The sequence below is a fragment of the Pteropus vampyrus genome, unplaced genomic scaffold (genome assembly GCF_000151845.1).
Source record: "Pteropus vampyrus isolate Shadow unplaced genomic scaffold, Pvam_2.0 Scaffold298, whole genome shotgun sequence".
Lineage (NCBI taxonomy): Eukaryota > Metazoa > Chordata > Mammalia > Chiroptera > Pteropodidae > Pteropus > Pteropus vampyrus.
In genome coordinates, this window is record NW_011889079.1 from 214,924 (window position 1) to 239,371 (window position 24,448).

A 24,448-nucleotide genomic window follows, 5' to 3' on the forward strand; every position below is an offset into this window, starting at 1 on the left:
TTTAATTTGTAATATCATGAGGATATAAATGTGTATCGTTTTACTTAATGATATTCACTAAACATCATTTTGATTATTTGCAAGAGAAATAGTCAATGTAATGCTATTGCTACCCCAAGCATTGATTAAACTACTGTTCACGAAGGCTGACAGGGATTCAAAGGAGGAAATGTAAAACTGGAAAGTATACTGAAATAGTGACATTTCACTCTATAAAGCTGCCAATATTTTAATCCTGCATGTAAATCATTTTTATCAGTTCAAGTCCATATCTTAATTTGTATACGAAAGAAAATACCCAGTTGCATTAACTTTAATAAGTAATAATGTGATGTTAATTGTATTGTATTTCAAGGTCCTTGTGAGCAAGTAAACTTTTTTTTGCCCCCCATACTGGTCCCCAATTTCTTTACTTTCCTGTGAATAGATTCTTAAGGTATACTTTTTTCACGTTCCCGCTGTAAAAAACCTACCTTTCATTATTCTGTTATTTAGAATCTTTACTTTCTCAGCTTAAATGATGACTTTGTCAATGATAATGTTGTATTCATTTAGAGTAATGATTGATATGGTAATAGATACAGTGTGATTGAAAACAACCTTTGTCAATAAGAAGGCCAAATACTCAAACTGTGTATTGGTCTGAATTTGCTCATTATTGGAGACCTTTCATAGTCATATTGACTTGCTGTCCAAATGTTGTTACTTACCTGATGCTCCCATTGTTTAAATGGTATAGACGTTGGGATCGAACATTGCTTCCCCCAATATTTGTCCTGAAATACACATGGCTCAATTTGCGATGTTCGAGCATGTTATAAAAATGCGCATAATAGAGATTTTGACCTAAAAAACATATTTAAGTTTATAAAATGAGAAAAAAAAAACAACAACAGAAGAAAAGGATAAGTACTATGCCTTTATTCTCTTACTCTACTATATTCTTAATTTTGAAGCACTACTTTTTCTACTTTTTTTAACAAACAGTTATAAAAAAATATTTGAGCAGAAAATATTTTATTATTACTCAAGCATTTGATTTTATTATATTCGTCTTTGGAAGAGCTGTAACAAAATAGTTTGCTACAAATTTCACAACCTTTTAATGTATATGGACGGTTAAATGTACATTCAAGACTGGCGAAGTCGCCCCTTTAAGGATTCTGTGCAAAGATTAGGACTAGGAAAAAATCTTTGATTTCTTTCCACTCCGAAGGACTGGGTGCCCCATCTTGCTATCACAATGGGTATCATATCTGTATTCCCTACAGGACTGTGGGCGGCCCGATGACAACTTGCCTCGTTCATGCTCTTTCCCCTGATGCTTTCTACTGTGTCTGGTACTTTGTAGGTGATCTATACATGTTTGTTGATTTAAAGAATATGAGAGGTTCAGGGATTCAGAAATAAAGATGGCTAGATTATCGTTGCTTTTATATAGCATTTAATATAGAAAGAGACGTTGCTAGATTTGCTGAGAACATGTTCAACCCAGACAATATGATGCACGTACATGATCTTTGATTGTCTTGCTAAGAAATAGTAACAAAAATATTCTTTCTTAACTGTTACCTACCCACATATGGTACCATCATGCTCTCAAATTTTATGGTTAGCCTCGATTTAAAAAAAAATCATTATCCTTTAGTTTATGCTCAGACAATCTCTTCTTAATTCATTGCACATTTTCTATTTCCATGATTATTAGTAGACTCATCATTTAGTTTTTGGGGAAATGATTTTTGAATTGTCCAAAAACCTTGCTTTACTTCTTTTTCTCTGAGTGGCTTGAGAGTCTTGGTCGTTTAAATATCTGTCTCCATTTCCTCCCATGTATACGCATACTTCATTTGTGCTGCTTTTCACATCCATCCTTTGTTTGCCACTTCTAGTGCTGTTCTCTCTAATGCAGGCCCTCATAACTAGTATAACAGACTTACTAATTAGACATTGGACCCTGGCTTCTCTCATCATCTTCTACTCCCATTTCACCCTGCAGCCTGCTTGTGATCATGTTACTCAAGGCTTCCATTTGCTTGCAAGGTGAAATTCAAACTCACTATAGTAACATTCATGTAATTTCTTGTTTTGATCCCAACCTATAATTTTTACTTTCTCTCTGCTGTCTATTCTACATGAACTTGATCTACACATTCTGTCCAGCACACCTCACTCTTTTCTTTCCTCGAGTTTACACCCAGTTACATGACCTTGTCTAAAATAATTTCATTTCCCCATTTTCATCAGGCTAAACGCAACACATCTTTCAGGATCTCATTCTGATACTAATTATTTTGATAAACCTTTCTTGATTCTCCACAATAAAATCAATCATTAAGGTTAGCTTTCCAAGTGAAGAGCAGTACAGTACACCACCCTATGCCCTTCCTCATTTCTACCCAATATGAAATGTCATAGCCTTAGCTGTCCAGCTGCAGAGCTGGCTTCATGAGAGTGTGCCCTGTGTAGCTCCACATCTGCACCTCCTTAGAAGTGTCCTATTCTTGGTTTAATGCTCTTCTGTCTCTATCTTGAAATGATTAAATTTTGAACAAGGGTCCCTAACTTTTCCTTTTGCACTAGCTAGTTAAAACCACTGGTTTTACCAAATGGTTGCTCAATAAATAAGTGTTAAATGGACTGCTTGCCAAATTTTGAACTCATCCTTTCTCCTTCATTGAAAGAAAAATCTAAACCATACCTCAGTTGATGCTCTTATTTTTATAGCCCTGAAATGAGGCTTGATTAGAAAGATATTTTTTTAAAATAATAAATGGGATATTGTACAGAGATTAGTATTTAATCTTACCCGGTGTGTGACCATAGATGAAGTAAAGTTGGTAGCTTTTCATTGAGATTAGGATAGATTTTTTATGCTTACTTAGAAAATGACTTGATTATTGTCCTAATATTTAGAAAGAAAGATAGCTTGTGATTTTCCTGTTTGACCCTGAAATTGATGGATACAGTTGATATTATGCTTGCAATGATTGAATTATTTTTTAAAAATCAACAGTATATTGCAGATATTAGTAATTCACTGTACAGTGAACTCAGTAACATTATTAGCTAATTTGTAAGACTTTTCTTGAGGCTGGTGTTCGGAAGCACATTTGTATAATTACTATTCAGAAAACAGTGAAGAAATGAGATTGCATAGGACTTTCTAGTTAAAGGTAAGGCTGACAACCCTTAGATTCTATGTGAGGTGGCTCATCCCGTGCAGGATTTTAAGTCTCTCCGGCAAGAATTTTTCTCCCTGAGTTATTTTGAGAGATGTCGATCCGCAAATATTTCTAGACCATTCAGTCCTTTTTATTCTCTGTAGATTTTGCTTTGAGTACATTTTCAAGGCTAAATTCTCCCTGCCCAAGGTTCATAATAGAAAAGATCCTTCAAGGACACTGCGTGTTTTCTCTGCGTACGTAATGCCTCAATTCTGTATATTGCTGTGCAGGAGCCCCTGCCCAGAAAGGAATTTAAATATAGATGCACACGTAGCAACAGCTCTTCCAAGTTTAAGAGATAGATAGATAGATAGATAGATAGATAGATAGATAGATAGATAGATAGATATTTATATTTATATTTATATTTTATAATTCAATTATCTTTATGTGTTTATTGTTTAAGTGGCCATAATAAGTAAAAATGACTTTTATTTAGCTGGCATGATAGGTAATGTCCAAGGCTCAGAACATAATTTACAGAAATGTATGTTTTAAGCCATGAACAATTTTCGATGACCAAATATCAGGTAGATATGTACGGACCCAAAATTTATAGTAGCCAAATGGTACTATGATACGTTCTTTAAATTTAAAACTTCTGCATGTCTAAAACTTAAAATGAGTTGCCTTACATTTAAATTATTTTCTGGGATGGTATTTGACATTTCCAAGTATGCAATAAAACAATGAGTTCATTTAGTCATATTGCTAATCGGTATCAATACAGAAATATTTTTTATATTTTTAAAATATATATTTTATAGATAAGTCATATATTTCTAAGACAATCATACAATTCTTTCATTTCCTACTCCATACCAGAGCATGGGAACTTATTTTGAAAAGGGCCCTGCTTTTCAATAACTAAAACTTTTCAAATTCTTGAAACAAATACCAGTAATAACTCTAATTCAAAGCTTCAGCATTTCATTGTGTCAGTGTTATTTATATGGGTTTATTCTACTTATCCTGAAAATGCATTGTGAACAATTATGAGAGACCTAACGAGAGGTGAATGGCACACAGTCACAGTGTGGCAAGTTCTAAACACAGTATGAACTTTATGGAAGCGAGCCTGAGAGTAGACTCTCTGATAATGTTTAATACTTTGAGTATATCAGACACATAAATATTTTCTGCAAGCCTGGTGAATACGGCAGATTATGCCTTAATAATTTCACTGGAAAAGCTGATGAATCAAAACTGAATAGCTTCTTAAAGAACATATATTTGAAAAGAGCCAAGTTGAAACTAGATTATTTTCTAAGACATATGAATATTCAAGATCTTGGCAGGGGGCTGGGGAGGGGGGGGATTGGGAGCCCGGGGGCGGTGGGGAGGGGCGAAGAGAGAGAGAATATATTTAGAGGCAAATAACATAATCTTGTTTTCATTTTGGATATATACCCTAAGCCTAAGATGTGACAGGATTATGATTGGTTTTAATTTAAGATCACTTAATTAAGGTTTTCTTAATAGATTTGTAATATTTTCTAAACAGAGGAGAATTTTGAATTTTGCAACTGAGAAGGACAGGGTTTTCAGGGAAGGGTAAGAAGAAATGACCTCTAACAAAACTGTCATACTCATCATGTACACTCGCCAAAAATATTTACCAATTAATAACGAAATATTTTTCCTCTAAGGGTTAATCAATCAATTTTAAATGTTGCACTCTCAGTAAGCAGTTAAAAATAAATATCTCACTGGAAACTGTCTGAGAGATCTGACTCCACCTGTATGCTAATAGTGTTTGCGAGCATCTCTTTTCTTGATGGCACATGACTTGAGTAATTCTCTGAACGTACCTCATCTGTTTAGTGCTACCCAGTGTCTAATGGCATGTAGATATACGTACTAATGCGGAAAGTGCACTGCCCAAGGGAACACCCATCAGGACAAGTAACTAATTGCTTTATGGACGTTAGTACCAAGTGAAGCGTTTTACATCTTCTGGAAGGCACCAGCACCCTCAACTTCTCATTTACCAAAATGTCATCTCCCTGCCTGAAAGAAAGGATTGGAAGACTTTTTTAAAAAAAGCATTACACTAACTCCCCTCAATTCACTGTGCCCTGCGAGCTGGGTAGAAAATCCTTCTAAATCTTAGACTATCTTATCTTAAACACCAAATTGCTCATGGCTGGGTGGCTTTATTTCACTTAAAGCCTAACCTTTATATATATACACACACTACTTGGATTCAGTCTGTATAGAATCATCAAAACTGTTGAAATATTACTTTTTTTATTTTACAAGAAATTGCTATTTATACAAAGAGAAAATGAAGGAAACACACATACGTGCCATCTTTTGAAAACAAAATTAAAAGATGCATTTTGGGGAAAAAAAATCAGTCTCAAAAAGTGATGGCATTTCCTACATGGCATTGGGTATCACACCTTGATATATGTGTCTTTGACGTGTGCAGTTGGTGATGATCTACGTTATTGGAATGTCAATATGCATGATGGGAAATGCAGAGTTGCTTAGTTTGCTAAGTTCAAGTTTCCTGTCCTAATGCCAAAAGATTTCAGTGAGACAGGTTGCTCTGCTGTCACCGAAGCAGTTACAGTGGTAATTATTGAAAATTAATAAACGCTTCTGCAAACAGAGAAGCACAAATTAGAACAAGCTTTCCCAGTTTTTCTTCTGTTATTCTCACACTCTCATCGTATATTTTTACCCCGATCAAATTTGAAGGTAGTCCCGCCAATAAAGATAAGCCTTATTTAAGTGAAGAATAGGCCATTTATTCAGACCTATTAACACAACAGTATCTCATTTTATGGTATTCCTTCCCTATGAGTAAGAAAATAAAAAGTGTGTCCTTCTCCACTGTGTCGTGCATTGGAGAAGAAAAAACAGGATGTAGAGAAGAATGATAGGAACAAGATATTCCCTATATTGCTGTAGAAACGTTATTTTATACTGTCAGATGACTGTGTTCGGTTAAGTGGGATGCACTGCCTGCCTAGTTCTGGGTGTCTGTGGAAAGGTGGTCAGAGTCTTCTCCTACAGGTGAAGGAGAAGAATTGAATTACGGAGGTAGGAAGGTGGCATCGCATGGTGGGCCAACTCTGCAGAAGCTGGACATGCTAGGGTTGGAATTAGCTAACACCTAGGTTTGAATCCTGGTGACCTCTGACCACAGATAACTTAATTTTCCCACCACTCAATTACATTATTTGTCCCATTGACCAGTAATATGTTTCTTATAGGGCTATTGTGAGAATTATATGAGCTAGTGCACATAGGATGCTAGGCATAGTGCATGCAAAAGCTAGAAAATAGTAGCTAATTCTCTTCTTGTAGTTTTTATGTATTACAGTAAAAATAGGCTTTCTTTGGACCTCCCATGTTGTTTATCTGATTAGTTTATATTTTTTTAAAACAAAATATCAGGTTGGTAAATACAAAACTAGCTTAGCTACGTCAGGAAGTAGCCCTTATTTATACCAGAAGGAATTCTTTAAATTCAGGATATTAAAAGAAATGCAAAAGTTCCTTTGAGGTAAATTAAATATGTCATTTAAAAATAAACATATCATTAATTAAGTTAACATATTGATAGAGACGAAGTAAATTACCAGTGACTTACGAATATGTGGTGTGGGTTTTGTTTATTCTTCTATATTAATCTTTAAGTACCATTTTCCATCTTATAAAAGTTGGACGTTGGTGTTTTCCTCTTTAATTATTTTATGTAAGCTACACATTTGTTACATGTACTCCTATGTCAGCATTATCAAAGTTTGTTAGAAAAATGTAAGTAAAAGAACACTCCCAATATTTCAATAATTTTGGAAAATAGAAGCTATATGTAATAGTAATTCACTTTTTTTAAAAAAAGGAGAAACAGAAATGAAATATTATTAACATTATTTTACTTCATCAGATTTTAAAAACTTTTCCACTGCTAATCATCCAGTCATCATCAGAGTTGTCAACAGATATTTGTTGGGTAATCCACGGTATGCAAAGTAATGGTTGAAATCTTTATTATTGCTTCTCAGATTAGACATGCCTCTCGATATTGTGAATTCGTTGACTATTTCTGTATCCAATTATTTTGAAATAATTAGAACTTGTTATTTGAAGTTATCTTATGGTTTATTTTGAAATTTAAAAAGTACCCTCGATTAAGTTTAAATTGCTCTAATTTCGAAAATACACGTTTGCAGTTTAATTTTACTTAGACCCCTTGACAAGCAGGTGATTGTTATAACACTGTGAAAGAAAGAAAAAAACACACACAAAGAAATGCTGAAAACAAATGTTGATAGAGCACATTGGTGTCAAAACAAATATGATGTTCTATAATAATATAATACTATACCTTTAAATATCAATATATTAAATACCAGAAATCGATTCAGAACCAGTTAGTGTGTATCTGAATTTTTGTACTTCCAAAGTTTGAGTATTGTCTCTTATATGAGCTTGTTTTTGAGATACAGTTGACGGACCGTGTTAAGTTTAAGGTGTACGTGCTGATGATTTGGTACTTACCTATTGCGAAATGATGACTGCAGTAGAGTGAGTTGACTCGCATAATTACCATGTCCATTTTGTAGTGAGAACATTTCAGGTCTACTCTCTTGGGAGCTTTCAAGTATAGACTAGAGTGTTGCTAACTGTAGTCACCTCGCTGCCCCCTGTGCCTGAGACGTACCCCTCTAACTGGAGGGTCGTGCCCCGTGTCCGGCAACTCCCCATGCCCTCCACCCCCAGCTCCGGGCGGCCCACATTCTACTCTGTTTCTAAGAGCTTGGCTTTTTAAAATTCCACATGTAAGTGGTATCATATAGTATTTGTCTTTCTCTGGCTCACTTATTTCATTTAGTGTAATGCTCTCAAGGTCCATTCGAGTTAACGTAAGAGGCAGAATTTCCTTCTTTCTCGTGGCTGAATATTTTGTTGTACGTGCGCTGGCGCGCGCGCGCGCACCCACACACACCGCGTCATATCGCATCTCATCGCATCTCATCGCATCTTCTTTATCCGTTCAGCCATTGACAGATACTTAGGTAGTTTCCATGTCTTGGCTGTTGTGAATAATGCTGCAAGGAACGTGGAGTGCGGATGTCTTCGAGATCCTGTTTTTATTTCCTTTGGGTACCTACCCAGGACGGGGATTGTTGGCTCAAATGGCAGTTCTATATTTTAAGTTTTTGAGGGCCCTCCATCCTGTACTCTGGATAGGGAAAGAGAGGAGTGGGCCTCTTCGGCAGTGCCCCGCATGGCTGGGGGAGCTGGGCGCCCACTCCCTCACTCCCTCCCCCAAAAGAAATCTCCAGCTGAGAAGATCTCTCTTAGCTCTGAGCTGCGCTGCCTAAGGTCAGACTGTTCCTTTAACTCTGTCTAAGGCAGCCAGACTCACTTTTGTTTGTTTGTTTGTTTTTTCCCTCCAACGATGTGTTGGAATTTCTCTACTGGAAACTAGACTTTCATAAAGGTCCTCACCCATGAGTGACTGTCTAAAGCAGCGTCTTCTTGGGGCTCCTGGACCACAACTGACAGGGTCTGCAGCCAGGAGCAAGGTCTGTGTGACTGTCCCCCAACACATGTGCTGGCGAGACTCCTCCCGGGTCCCTTGGCGCAAAGTGCTGGATCCCACAGCTCCCACAAGAGCACCTTGTCCAAGATGGATGCCAAACTGTGGTTGCTGAGGAGGATGCAGCGAGGTATGTCTTCTCCAGCCTCGTCCCCGACATTCCTCTCCCAAATCCTTTGCATTAAGGCTCTTGTGGGGTAGAGGCACATGCAATAATGAGGAAAGTCAGTGGGAGCGATAGCGTGCTGAGTGTCTCAGAGATCAGGAACTTGTGGCAGGGCCTTATGGAAAAAAAGTTCTAAATATAGAAAACGAGGAAATATTTTTTTATGGCGTGTTCTTTTATGGGGCAAACGCGAGGCGACAAGAAGCAAGGTGACAAAATGTGAGGCAGCTTATGAACGCGTCACTTCTGTTTCTGTGCACAGCATAAGGTTCCCTCTTCTCACCCAGGTTCCAGAGAAACTCGTGCCGTGTTCGCATCTCACCTGTGGCTTCTGAGCATTGTAAGATTCTACCTTCGGCACGGATGTCATACTCACGTCGGTGGGGCTTGGAAGCTAAGGAAGAACCAAGAGCTCTCAGATACGAGGAAGCCAAGAACAGGGGAGGACCTGTTAGATCTTCCTGCACGCAAGGTCACTGTGTGACTTTGATGAGGCCAGTCTGATTGAAAGAGGGGCACTGACACTTGGTTGCACAGGCTGAGGAAAGAAACCAGTGGAAGGTTTGGAGAGAGTGAATGTAGACAACTGTTTCGAATCATTTTGTGTGAAAGGAAGTCAAAATGTGGGTTGTGAGTTCAAGAGTAGAACCTTTAGTGTACAAGAAACCAGAGTAGGTTTGTGTGCTGTCGGACAAAACGTAGTAAAAAGGAAAATTAATAACTCTAGAGATTCGATTATGAGAGTGTGAGCGGGAACTGGGGTCCAGACCTACAGGAAGACATTTAAGGTTGGGTGCGCGTGGTGTCCTCCCACTGCGACGGAAGGGAAGGTGGCGGGAAGGAGGGAGAGTTGGTGGGAAGAAGATGAAGGTGTTCTCAAAGCAAGAATATCAGCTCAGAGTCTGTGTGTCCCGCTCTGCGTCTTGGGGAGCATATGCTAACGGGTGTAATGGTGGCAGTTATGCGTTGCGAGTGAGCCATTGGAAGATTGGGGCGCATTCGAAAGGTTTGAAGAGAAAAGTTGGTATGAAAGTGCCATTTTTATGTAGAGAGTGCTAACACATTAGGTAAGAGAGATAAGATGGTCAGTTTCTATCCTGTGCTCATTGGAGACTTATAGTCATGAATTACGAACATTTGGTGTTTGAGTTTTTTAACTCCTAGCGGGCAGCCTTATTATAGACACAGTGTAGGTGGATATTGGGATTTAGCTTTTAACTAGTGCTATGATCTCGCCAGGGTCTTACAAGGAGGTAGAAGAATGCAAGAAAATTGAGGTCAGTTGCAAGGAAGTGATTACAAAGAAGGCGGAAAAAAATAGTTTTTTCAAATCAACTGTTTGGATTATTTCATAAATCTCCATTTCAAAATGCTAGTATAAATTTACAAAGAAACCACTTTATGTAAAATTGTTGCGTTTTAGTATTATTCAACCTAATTTTCTTAATGTTATTTAACTTGTGCTGTTCAGTAAGTCTCCAGATTATTTCGAAATAAAAATACATGATAGTTGATATGCATATACTTGAGACCTAGGAAAACTTAATAACAAGGAAGAAAATTTAAGTAACTTCCCATTTCCCCGGAAATGATGAAAATGATTTCTCTCATAAGATTCCTTTGAACAATTGGACAGTTCTGAGACTTGGAAGTGTGATCAGCAAAGAATGCGTTTATGGTGAGCAAAGAATGCTTTTGGCAGTTGGGGTCCACTCTTCTTCCTCGCATTGTGACATTGTCCCACTATGGTCTGCTACAGTAGAACAGTCGACAAATACTAGAGGTGCATCAGACATTATTTTTGAACTGCAGTATTCTCGTGGTACTTGCTAATTAGTTGATTTCTGTTTTTCAATGTGAACCATATATACGGACATGCATTAAAAAATAGTAAGGGCAAGGGGCTAATGACTTCTGTGTGGCAGATATTTTTATAAGCTGATTTAATCACCGAATTAATTCTACGGGGCAAATGTCATTATCCCCGTTTTAAACAATGACAAACCAAGATCAAGAAAATTTATATCATTTGCTCAAAGGCACAAATTTAGTAAGTGACTGAACCTGGATGTGAGCCCGGATCTGTCAGTCTACAAATCTGCGTGCTTTCTAGGTCAGGGACTTGCCTCCAGGTTTCTAACTGAATGTCTGTATCAGTTTAATTTGTGCAGCCATGTAATATTTAAACTAATGGATGTGATGAAAAAAGGCACATAAACAAATAATCTAGCTGTTTGACAACATTTAAAGCGTGCAGAAAGCAATTCAAATCTCTTCCTACCCAATATAAGCTTTCAAGATTCGTGGTATGTCGGTTTAATGTTTACTAGCGTTTAAAATGATTTTTGATACCATAAATTGGTTTTAATCACCTATATTTTATTCAGTAGTAAATGAAAGGTTACACACTGCTGACTGTGGAAGCCAAGGCTACGCCCGTCTCTGTTTTCTCAGCTGACTCAAATGAAACCAGATCATTCCAACTGTTTAATTCCCTTTGACCCAGTTCACAGTCACCCCTAAATGGATTCCAGAAATACCAGTTCTGCAGCTTGCAGAGTTTTCTTAAAGCAAGCCTAATGGATCAAAGTGTGTCATTCTATCGAGCATCAGTTTATTCATCATGCAACACATGCACATTTTCTGTAGGCTTAACGCAGTGCTTGCAAAAGATAAATCCGGGAGTCTTGACCTCAAAGACATACATGTATTTACATCTACCAATATCGATATAGGCATATACATGTATGATATATGTGATGTACACATAGATAACAGACATAGATATGCAAATACATACACAAACATACATATACAGACATGTAAACATATATGTATATGTAAATACATATATAATTTCTTTAACAATGTAGGGTATCAAATTATAACCATAGGGTTGCTATGGATTGAAACACATTTAGCCCATGGAAATTTGGAAGAGAGAAAGACGGTCCATAGTTTTAGCAATAAGATTAGCAGTCGACGTTTTTTGGCACTTCCTAAGCTTTTCACATGAATTATCTCAGTTAATTTTTCTTTTAGTCCTCTATTGCTACATAACAATTTACATCCAAAATTAGCAGGTGCAAACAACACGCCCTTGTTACCTCGCAGCTTCTGTGGGGCAGGAGGCTAAGTGCAGTCTACCTGGGTCCTCCGACTGTGGCTGTCTCGGCAGGTCGCCACCAAGACCTGGCCAAGGGCAAGGCCATTGGGGAAAATAGGCGATAACAAGTATGGATTCGTGAGGCTTATGGATGAGCCGCATAAGGAACTTAAAATAGTAAGTGTCACGAATGCTCCGAGGTTTTAAGAGAAGGGTATTGTAAAACAGGAAGTGCCACGAAAACGTCAAAGGGCAGGGTTTTTGTCAGATTTCTTCCTCGATGCTCTCCAGAGTCTCCAGCGTGCCATCAGAAATCCCTGCCGAATGCGAATAAACAAATAGATAAATAAACCCTGCAATGTATTGAACAGAGATTCACTGATGTGAACTCAAATTAAAAAAAAAATATACTTAAAATGTAAGGAAGGGTTAAGATGATAGTTTCATGTCGTTAAAACACAGCCAGATTTCCCGTGAACTGGAGAATATCAAGAACCAGGGCAATTCTCCCCCGGGATGGGGCTTGTATGCTAAACCCATCTCTCTCTTTCTCTCTTTCTCCCCCCGCCCCCCCCACACACACACACACACACACACACACACACACACACACACACACACACACTTTGTCTCTATCTCTTCATCACTTTCCACTCTTGGGTATCTTGACCTATTTTTATAAGCACATCTGCACCATCCTCTGCTGTGTATTGGCAGGTCGTTCTGTATCGTTTCAGCTTGTGTTTAGCTTTGTCTTGTATTGATGAAGACTCTGAGTTAGACTTTATAGAAGGTTCAGTCTCAAGTGCTGATAAACTCTTCCTGTGTTAGTTCACATGAGAGAGAGAGAGAGAGAGAGAGAGAGAGAGAGAGACAGAGACAGAGACAGAGACAGACAGAGAGAGAGACAGAGAACACGAAGTCTGTTCCTCTCAAAGTAGGCCGGTAGAGACTCATTCTCTGGGAAGAGGACATAAGTGAAGCTGAGGATGTATGGTTATGTGCACTGTGATTTACTAATTTCTAATCCTTGACAATGGTTGTTTGTGAGTTCTCATTATTGGATGAGGAAACCGAGGCTCAAAAGGATTTAGGTAATTTACCTAATGTTACATAGCTCGTAAGTGGTTTTAGATAAGACTTCAAACCCACTACCCACTGACCTAAAAAAGGCTATTTTCTTACTGCAAGAAAGAACTAAGAAAAATAAGGAAGTTGTTTAATGGACAGTCACACAGGCCATGCAGTAATGGGCCCTGACCCTTACATCTCTGACCCTGTGCCACCTTCACCTGTGCCGGACAGGTAGTGAGTCTCCAGTGCAGGTAAGGTCTGTCTTAACACTTTTCCCGCTACTAAACACTCTGGAAGTTTAATGGTTTATTTTTAGCCTTTGCCACAGAGCTGGTCTTCAAAATGAGATATGCTTTCCCGTGGAAGCTATAGTTACCAAACGTTGGTTGCAGAATATTGGCAGAAAAAAAATAAAATTGTAGAGTTATGTAACATCAGTAGCAAATGTAGGTTGAGATGGTTAGTTAGTTGCTTTATTCTGGAGAGTGGGTAACTGTCCATGTTACAAAGGTAAAAAAAGGATTCAGTGGAAAGAAAGAGACTACATTCTAAATAAAGAAGGAAAGGAGGCATTTTGCTGGGAATAAGGAGTAAAAAAGAATTTGTGCTTAAGAAGGTTTGGAATAGAATTTATCTATGAGATTTCTTTCAGATAAATTGAAATGGAATTACATTGACATCGATACTCCAACAATATTAATTTATACATTTAGAATATTTTTTATAAGAGTAATCTAGACCAGGAAGTAATGTTCAGTTGTCTTTGTAAGAATCATAGATTCTACCACAGCACTAGTCACGTAGTAGATGCTTAATAAAAGTTTACCGAATGAATGAATCAAACGAAAAAAGAAACAATACTTACCTTCGGTATTTCATTTAACGTGTTCTGTCATATTTGAAAAATATAAGTGTTACACACTTATATAAATCTGCATATGCATTTGTAAGTCAGCTATCATGTAAAGCACTTATAATAGCAACTTTATATAATCAAAATCGATTAAGCTTTCTTTGTGATATATTAAAAGGATAGAAAGAACGGTTTTGCCAGGAAATATTATTGTTGAGAAAAATTCTCAAATTTATTTTTATAAAAAGAGAGAGATTATTGATAAATACATCTAAATTTGCAGATTGGTTATTTTCAGAGGTTATTTAGGGTCACGATGGTAAATCTCATTACCGTACTTGAAAGAGGTCTCTCATTATTATGGTGCCGAGGTCCGTATCCCTGAAGCTAATTGCAAGGTAGAGCGGCAGAGTTCTAATTGTTTGCCATCAAAATAGCTGTGTAAGCTTGATTAACAGTGTTCAGCAACATTCATAATAGTCCAAGCCTGGCCCTGCATAAAATAGAAACTGGGAAAAAATCAATAAGATTTAATAAGATCAGGAACAATCACTTACAATAGTACATCAATCACACAAAGTAATAGGTGCAGGATTTGATAGGGTCCTGAACTGCCTGAGAGATTCATAACCAGTACTCGTTAATGATTTGTTCATTTGCATTTTATCAATCCAGCCACAGCTGACAAGCAGAAGGAGCAGGAAAGAAATATGTTGACTTAAACTCATCAGCTTTTGCAATTAGAAAAATAACATATAATAGCAAATGTCTCGTCACAGGGAAATCTGACGTTATTACAAAGATGTGCACAATCGCGGGCCCTTCAACCTGGGTGCAGATAGGCTTGCAGTCTAGCTCGGGTGACCGTGGCCCTGCTGTCACTAGGGAGTCTCAAAGCTTGGACACTCCACCTCTCATAGGCCTTGATTGCAAAGTAATATTTAATGCGAAATGTGTGTATTTCTTTCTTTTTCTTCTTTTTGAAATAAATGAGGCTCCTGGCTTTGCCTAAGGCAAAACCTGTATCACATGCAAAAACAATCACAAGGAGTTGGCTTTCTGGTGATTATTGCTTGTCATTATGTCCTGTTTCAGTTGATGTTATGACTATAGAAAGCAATCATGCTGTATTTACCATTGATATTAAAACACATTTTGGGAAGGAAAGATAAATGGATAAAATTGTGTACACAAATTTTTGATTCTAAATAAGTGATATTATTTAATGTGGAAAAAATAATCCCCTGTCTACATCTGAGGCATAATGAAAAGTCTGAACGCTTTTCAAGAAATTAACATGGATACCTGCTTAGAAAATTTCGTATGGGTTTTCTCTGGAGAGAATTACATGAGAGGTGGGATGCAGAGCACACTGTCGGAAACCAGCAGTGGTACCATCCAAAATGTGGATTAATTAGTCTTCATCCAAAACCATGGTAAATAACGTGCTCTTTCAGAGAAAAAATATTATGATTTCGGTCCTTGTGGTTTATATTTAAATAGCTGATTTCTATATAGGTTGCTCTAATTCGATCAAAGTGCAGGTAAAATCCCATTATAATAGACTCCATGGGGTCTCTAAATTGTTTTGTTGTGGTAGAATTTGGTTAAAATGAATAAATACATTTATCACATTCTCAGTATGTAGTACATTCTAGAGAGACAGACTTGAAGCCTCGTCTCTTTTCTGTTGAATTAACACATGAAAAGCAGAGCTTTGAGTAGGAAGGGGGCACAGGAGGCAAGTGTAATGCTCGCACACCTTTGAATGCTTTCTCCAAACCCTAGATCACTTTCACAATGGTTTTGGTATAAAAGTTTTTTATTTTTTTTTCTTCTCTTTTTAAAGATAAGATTAATTAGGCTGACCAGAATTTGGAAATCTAAAAGACTGAAGGAAATTAAACGTAATTATTATTTGTTATCCTGACAAAAATTACTGTGAAGAAGTCAATTTTATGCATCTTAATTTGTTCTACCTTCAAAGCAAACCACCCAGAATCAAGTGCTTTAATTATACAGGTCGACTCTTCCTAGGCCATTAAACACAGAAAGCATTAGTAAATTTACCAAGAATCAATTCATAGGATGCCAATTTGCCTGAGAGCAAATGGATAAATGTCCAGTTTAGTGAGAGACCAGTTCACACTCATTTTTGCCATTCAGTGATTTGTTTTGGTGAATTGTTTGGCTTCAGATATACTGTTATCAGTTGCATGAGTATCATTGTTATTGGTTATGCTGGAATGTAGAAGTGGTTTTAATTATTCCAAGCATCCTTTCCTTTCATTTACGGAAGAAGCATTTTTATTTTATTTTATTTTTATTTTATTTTTTTTTAGGCGAGGCAATCTTTGATTGTCCTCACAGATTGCAAGGACCTTTCGGTTTACAATCTCTTATTCTTTTATTTTATTTTTTTATGCCTACAGCACCTGGTCTTCCTGGGTGGTCTCCCATCTAATTACTATCCAGGCCTGACCCTGCTTAGCTTCTGAGATCAGACGGGATCGGTCTTGTACAAGGTAGCATGGCCATAGACAGAAGAAGCATTTTTAGCACTGACACAATACCAGACCTTAGAGACATACTAAGTACTAATAAAGTATATATTACAAATGTAATATATGAAACATTGTAACAGAAACAACATATATCTTATAAATATTCTTTAAAAATATTAATAATGTGCTTTCTGGGTTAGAAGGCTTGATTAATTGTGGGCAGGTATCATCTCTAAACCATGGTACACTTGACAGTGAAAAGTAGGCTATTAATTCTTTGAAACAGTAGAAGTAAATAAAGACTATTTCGAGCAAATCAGAATTATATGGTCACCTTGGCTGTAAGAGAAGAGGGTAAGGTATGGGCTCCTGAGGAAAATGATGACATTTGATTTGAGACATTAATAATAAGTAGAATTTCCTTATTCTGTGTGAAGAAAATCCACCTCATGGACAAATGAGCATGAGTGAGGTACAGTCAAGGAAGTACCTTGTGTGCCCAGTAAATGGTGGAAGATGCAGGAAAGTGTAGCTGTGTCCTAACTATGGAAGACCTCAAATTTAGATTTTTTTTTTTCTGTAGGATAGAGAGATCAATCGAAGGTGTTTGAGAAAGAAATAGAGAAAGAGAAGTAAAGTTTAAGTGGTTAATACCTTGTGTTTTAGACACCAAGACACCGACATTTGCATTCCAGCTCCTGTATGTTTACAACTGTTCGTTTTTGCTTTATCTCTATAAGCTTCATTTTCCTCGTTAAATATGATGCATGTAAATTACCTTCCATGATGTTTGGCCCACGGGAAACACTCAATGCTTATTGGTTGTTATTATTAATAACAAAAACAAGTGGCATGATATAATTGGAAGAACTTATTTCAAACCTCATGTATTCAAATACGATAAAATTACCTAATTTGTCGAAAGGTTGAAATTTATAATTTAATGAGTATATATATAAACAACTTCAAATTCCACAATACTCTTCATATGATGGGTTTTGTATAAGATTTCTAATGCATAAAGATGAAAAATACACTGCAATACCAACCTTGAGAATAGATGAGGAAAATGAGACCAAAGGTATAAAAATTATTGAAGAAACTTGTGGTGGATAGTTACTTTGGTGGCCTCTAAGGAACTAAGCCTCCTGGTAATAACCTTTACGTTATTCTTCCCCACTGATTCTGAACTTGACTATGTGACGAGATGAGACGAGCTTCAGCCAATGGGACATTAGAAGCATGATGCAAGTGGAAACTCAGTAAGAGCTTGCACATTAGGGCTTGTCTTCTTAGAGACTCAGTTACGGAACCTTGAGGAAGACGTGAGAAGGCCATGGAGGGAGAGAGAGAGGCATGCCCAGCCTGGCTCCCATTGTTTTAACAGCCCCAGCTGAGACACCAGATATGTGAGAGAAGAAGCCCCATGGCCATCCGGCCTTGGAGATTCCATTTCACAGGCCGTTCCGATCAAACGCAGTCTTTATAGCAGAATCACGCACAAGCCATTCTGTTTTAAGGTGGTGACTTATAGGGCAATAGATAACTGCAAGAGAAATCGATACCCAGAATTAGGGTGCTATCATAACATAACAGTAAAGTACGTGGCAAATGCTTTGGGACCAGGTGACAGGTGAAGGCCTGAGGAACAGAAGGGAAATTGCGATTAGAGGCCGGAGTAGAGTGGACTCAAATTTTATACTACAGAACAGTTAGTAGCTCTGATAAGATTTCTAGAAATAATATTGAAAGTGCCAACTGGATACATTTAGCTTCCTATCGTAAAATATGGGAGAAGTTAGATGAGTTAAAAAGACAACTATTCAGTATTCAAGCAAAATTTAGAGGGAATGTAAAGGAGATATAACTTTCTGTGTTAAAAAACAAAATCATTTTCTGTTCATTCCCAGGTTTTCCTGGCAAAGGACTCTCAAAATTAGACATTAACTCTGGTAAAGATCAAATTTTGGGTGCTGCTAGTAACACATGATCTCGCAGTAAACATCGGGCCTCTACAGAGTGAGAGTGAAGGACAATTTTTGAAACCTCAGACAGATTTAAAGCTGTGCCCTGGCTAGATGAAGGTTCCTGTTAGAATCTTAAAGATGTCCGCAGTACCCTCAATCACCAGGTTCTAAGAAAATTGTGTTGGAGGAACCACTACCAGCATGGATTAAAAGTCTTCGGATAGTTAAAAAAGGGGAAAAAGACTATTTGATAAATGGAAACAGGTTGCGAAGGCTACTCAGTTGCAAATATGGGCCATTGTTTATGAAAAGGAAGACAACTCACAGGGTAGAGCCAAGAGCCTTGATGACTGAGCCAGTGCTGCATAGAACCTCTATAAGGGAGCAGAACTGGGCCTTGCTTAAAGACTTTGTGATATAATAAATGGTGGTTGTTTTAAGCCACAAGTGGTTTGCTAATTCGTTTTATGACAGCAGTAGAAAACTCATGTGCTCTGTTCTCCGGATTCTGTTATTTGCTACTGGCTTATTTTGTACACCGTTTATGCATCACTTCAGAACCTGTTGGCTTTATCTGTCTTTTATTTCATCCGCTAATGTAGTGACCAGTTCTGCAAATGCTCCGATAAGCAATATTATCTTGACATCCTGCAGATGCCATGCCGTCATACTGGTTCACGGTATTGATAATATTATTTCAGTTGGACCAGGTGAGCAAGGATTGGAAGTGTGCCCGATACTCTAGTAAACCACAAGGCGTGTGTGAGAGGGTGGAATATTAAACTTTAGGGGAAAAAAAAGGGAACTTTTTGGGAATTTGAAGGTTTTAGGCATCCATCCTGAAATACCCCCTTCCTCTTTGTTTTCAATTTCTTTAGCAATTCACAATTGTCATAAAGAGGCACCGCGTTTGGTGGATTTTTGCACATTTTCAAGACAACTCATAACGTCCATTGGAACTTCTGATCCGATTCATTCGTTAGGTGAATCGGAAAGCTGCCGGTTTCAAATAGAGCCCAAACTAAAGGGTGGTGTCCCTGGCCACATGGGCTCTGTGATCAGGCCAAGCCGGTGGCATTAGTAGTATCTCCGTGGGATAAGGATGACATGTGTCAAGCCTCAGTAGTAGTCTTAAAAAATGGACTGAGTTCCAGAGCAAAGACATAACCTTCTGCAGTAAAGAATATGCATCCTCAAAATATCCCCAGGAGCATTTTCACTAACCCTTCTACATCCGCTTTTGGCAGAGATTGTATTTGGCCAACATCTGAACCGACCCTTTGATGAACTGACTTTATGTAAATAGTCCTTCTATTAAAAAAAAAACAAAAAAACAAAAAAACTTTCCCGACTAGTCTTAGCTTCTCATGATGTTTACTATGATGGTTGTCAAATAATTATTTTCTAATTCTAATCCTGTAATTCCTACTAAATGTATTAGCATCCTAATGTAAAAGAAAACTTTCTTTATATCTAACTGTATATTTGATTGCATCAGAATGGCCTCATGGATTCCTATTTTATGCAATAGGTTATAACCCATTAATATTACTATGTATTTTAGTTTCAAATTATCCCTGATTTTGTAAATGGGAGCCTCTTTGAACTGACTTCCCTGTCTTTGGGAGATGTCTTATAATTCTGTTAGCACTTTTTAAATTTTTGTCACAGCGAGATAGTCCAGACTCATGTTGTCCTTCCCCTAAGTCCTTGTTCCCCAGAATCACCACTGCCAAGAAGTTTCACTGATCATCATGTTCTACTATCTGCACCCAGGCACTCTGTTGCTCCAGGGGCAAAAAGTCATCATACTTTTCCCACTGCAGTGCCCTCATAGTTATTCAGAGTTAAAATCTGCTAAGTATATGTTATTCAGATTTTAAAATTTACATACATTAAAATTCATAGCGTTGGGTGAATCATTCCGAGTTTTGATAAACGCATGCACCTGTAACCACCACACTCGTGATAATAATATAGTTTCACCTCCTCCTCCCTCGTGCTACTACTTGTCTTCAAACCTTTCCTTCACTCTTAGTCTGTCAACCAGGAACCTGTTCTCCATTCTTATAATGTCAACATTTCTAGAATGTCACATAGAAGGAACAGTAGAATTTGTAGCCTTCTACCAGCTTCCGTCACTTACCCGAACGCGTTTGTGATTCATTCACATTGTTGCCTGTTTCAATAGTCAGTTCCTTTTTACTGCTGAGTAATAATCCCTGATATGAATCTACCACATTTTGTTTTTTCGTTCCTCATCTGAGAGACGTTTAAGTCGTGAGTTTTGTGCTATTACAAATAAAGCTGCTACGAACGTGCACAGCAGGTGTTACTTTATAGCCATTCTTTTAGGTAACTCATTTTAGATTATTTTGCATTTTTCTAATCACTCATGATATTGGACATAAAGTAGTATAATTTCATGCAGAGCGGAAGCTCTCTATGGGAATTATTCTTACCTGGTAACTTGATTGGAGTCTGAAACATCAGTCTCTCTATGGTGATTATGTGGATTTTATAATAGTTCTGGTGATTCTGATCCCGCCAGCCTCCAGATCCCAACAGCCCCCTCCCAGTCCTCAGATGAAAAAATCATTAGGCCCCAAAGTAATAAGGAAAGGAGTAAAAATTAGGCGAAGATATAAAAATGCTTAGAGGTAAAATAACGGGGATTGTAAAAATTAAACTGTGACTTCCATGTTTTCATTCAAATAAAAAATGGAATCATCTCTTTAAAATGAAATGTTGCGGGATGTCATTACAACAGAAAGATTTTATTTTATTATGGAAACCCCTATCAATTCTTCGTCTTTTTTTTTTTTTTTTAGTAGATGAAGGTATTAAATAACATCAGACAGAGCTATTTTACAAGAATTTTGTTTCTTCAGTGCAATAACATGATCCAAGGTTTCCTGCCCACCCATCCGTAATAGTCAAAGCATGTCAGTTTCAGTTCACAATTTCAAGTGGAAATTTGCCAGTTAAGTGTCTTTGAATGGCTTTGGCGTTGGCCCTAGGCCTGCTGCTATCTTTTGCGTGAGGAGAGCCTCATAGGTATTCTTCTTGGATTGTGTGACATATAACATGGCTGAGGTTTTGATGGGCAAGGATGATCTCAGCAGCCTTTATGACATTCTGTTGAAACAGCGAGGTTGTGGCAGAAGACACTCATTTCCTCGGGAGCAGGAAAGTCCAGAAAACCCTATTCTTTGATTAAAGCTCCATATCTAAGAAAACAGTAAAAAGGGCACACTTAATACTGAAGAATCATCAGTGGTCTATACTAGCTTGTTAGAAATGCAAACAAAAGGGCAGGGAGGACTGGCAATTTTCACATAGGGAGTACTCTTTTAAATTTAAGTATAGTTGGTATACAATCTTATATTGGTTATATTAGTTTCAGGTATACAATAGAGTGACTTGACACTTTTTATACCTTAAAATGTAATCACCCCACTAATTCTAGTAATCATCTGTCACTGTGTAAACTTATCACGATATTATTAACTGCTCCCCTCCCACTCCTCACCCATCCCCCTCTGCGTTCCCTGGCAATCATTTCTTTGGTCTGTTTTTATGAGTCTGTTTTTGTTTTGTTTTGCTTGTTTTGTCTTATTTGGGCCCACTTGGTTAAATAGTGTCTGTGGAGATGCTGGCTTTTCAAGTTAATTTTAGTAATGGAGAATATCTTTTCATTGCTGTGGCTTTTATTTTTCCAAAACAATCTTCACCAGAGCCAATAGCCACTATAAGTCAGTTTCTTAGAAAAAGCAATTTTTAAAGACTTGTTTATTTCTTCTTCTTGGCCCATTCTTTTTCCTTTTTTTTTTAGAAAAACTGTTACCTAACACAACTAGTAATTAATTATCCATATGCAGCTTTTGTTTCATTAGGAATCAAATATTGCCGACATTTCAATATTCTTGTATTTAATGTTTTACTTTATTTTAACATAGTGGGCCAATTCCATAAAAATAAACAAACCCAGAAATCGAGTAAGTTTTTATATCAAACAACAGTAGGGCATAAAAATTGAATCATACCAAAGGAAGATCAATCCTGGAAAAGTAGAAAATAAATCTGGTGGCGTAGATCTTTTTCATATCAAGAATCATGGAAGAATAGGGTTCTGGCCAATGATTATTTCTTCTCTCCAAAGGTCATGCAAATTGCATAAATGTAAATGACAAGTATGTATTAATTGACTAAAATGTCCCCTGTAAGTCCTCTCCAGTTTTTTCCCCTTTACACTAAGGCTTATGGGTAAATTCACGTAATATTAATGATGTGGAACCGTTCCTCAGACTGTGAACCTTAAATGAAGGAGATGGATGTTAGATAGGAACCTGGCATTTCCTGATTCAATAAGCACATCTTAATTATGAATTATAAACCCAGCACCATGTTTACTTGCTCATAATTTCAAGCTCTGTCACTATCATACTTCCAATCTGGTTAGTTCCCACACACACATCCTTTAAAAAAAAATTACTTAGAAAGCGTTGTCATTATTTTGTCATGTGTAGTATTCCAGCAAGATTCAATGTCTAGAAAGTTGCATAAATCAACTTTTAGCCATGGCCCTTCCTGGAAGTTTGTAACATGTTAACTTTATACACAATTTACATAATGTGCAAATGATATACCTTCTTCTTTCTTATTTCAACATTAACATGATTAGAATTGATTCAAGTGCTATTATACTTGTCTTGTAAGTTGTGCTTTTCACTTACGCCAGCTTATCGTAAGAAGAATCATTTCTTAACAGCAGCCCCAAACTCAGTTTGTCAAAAATTTCTTCCAGAGAACAGTAAATATAAATACAATAATAGCAAATGTATTATTTAAAAATATTTTATAGGATATAGCCAAATGAGCTATAGCAAAATGATGCTTTTTCCTGTTAAATTTAATACGGGATGCTGACCTCAGTGGTGGGAGACTACCTCTTCTGATGTATTATGCAATTACATTGATGGATGGTTAATTGAGCCACTGTGGCAGACCATACGTTTACTCATGACCTGAATGTCATTGTCAGGTTATGGCTTCACATCTCTGGTCTATAAACATATGATGTTTTGGACAGTACCTGTTTTAAATTTGAACTGCTGGTTTAAAATGCTCATAGTGAAATAAATTATTAACTTCGTCATCAGAAATTTGCACACAATTGCTTTGGTGAGCAAGATGACTTAGATTGTATTTGTTACATGGTTTGAAAGCACAAGTAGGTATAATGTGACTTTTGTGTAAATCATGCAAATAATTGTATCAATTTAGGTGTCGTTTGATATTAACAGAAGCTTCACTTGAACTTTCATAAATACATACAGATACAGCAATTTAGATAATATTTATTTTTCTGGTTATTGAGAAAGAATGCTAAACAATGTCCACCCAGGACTGTCTCTTACCAAAATCGTTGAGTTGATCAAAATTTTCTTTGGTTTTCCCAGGGTCCCACTGTCTTTGTCCAACATGGTTTCTCTGTGTCCCAGAGTATAAGAGATTTCTTCTTTAGGTAATGTTCCCTCACACTTATTCCATTTAACAGGGACAATTTTTTGTTTCCTTAATAACCAGGAGGAAAGCAGACATCTTTTATGAGGTCGGGTTAGGTAATTGAAAGGAATGGGCGCTTAGGGCTTTTAGCACAGGTGTGTAGCAGACAGAAATGGCTGCAAGTGTAGGCTGGGCTGGAATCTTAATTCTACCACCAACCAGTTCTGGGCTTTGTGCATGTCTTATAACAACCCTAATTAGTTTCCTTATTCACACAATGGAGATAATGTATCATAAAATGTTGTGAGGGTCAATTAAAATCCTTCATATATTGCACCAAGTACAGTTCACAGCAGACATTCGATCAATATTAATAATTTCTGTTATTCTTGAATTTCTCAAATAAAATCATGAGCAGTGATAATAACAATGACTATAATAATAATAATAACTGTTATTCATCGAGCACTTGGCTATATGGAG

The 24,448-nt window shown here is 37.2% G+C and overlaps 1 pseudogene; it reads right to left on the bottom strand.

Annotated features, from left to right (window-relative positions):
* Positions 1–16,409: 16,409 nt before the first annotated feature.
* On the bottom strand, positions 16,410–16,528 carry LOC111730026 (annotated as a pseudogene).
* Positions 16,529–24,448: the final 7,920 nt, after the last annotated feature.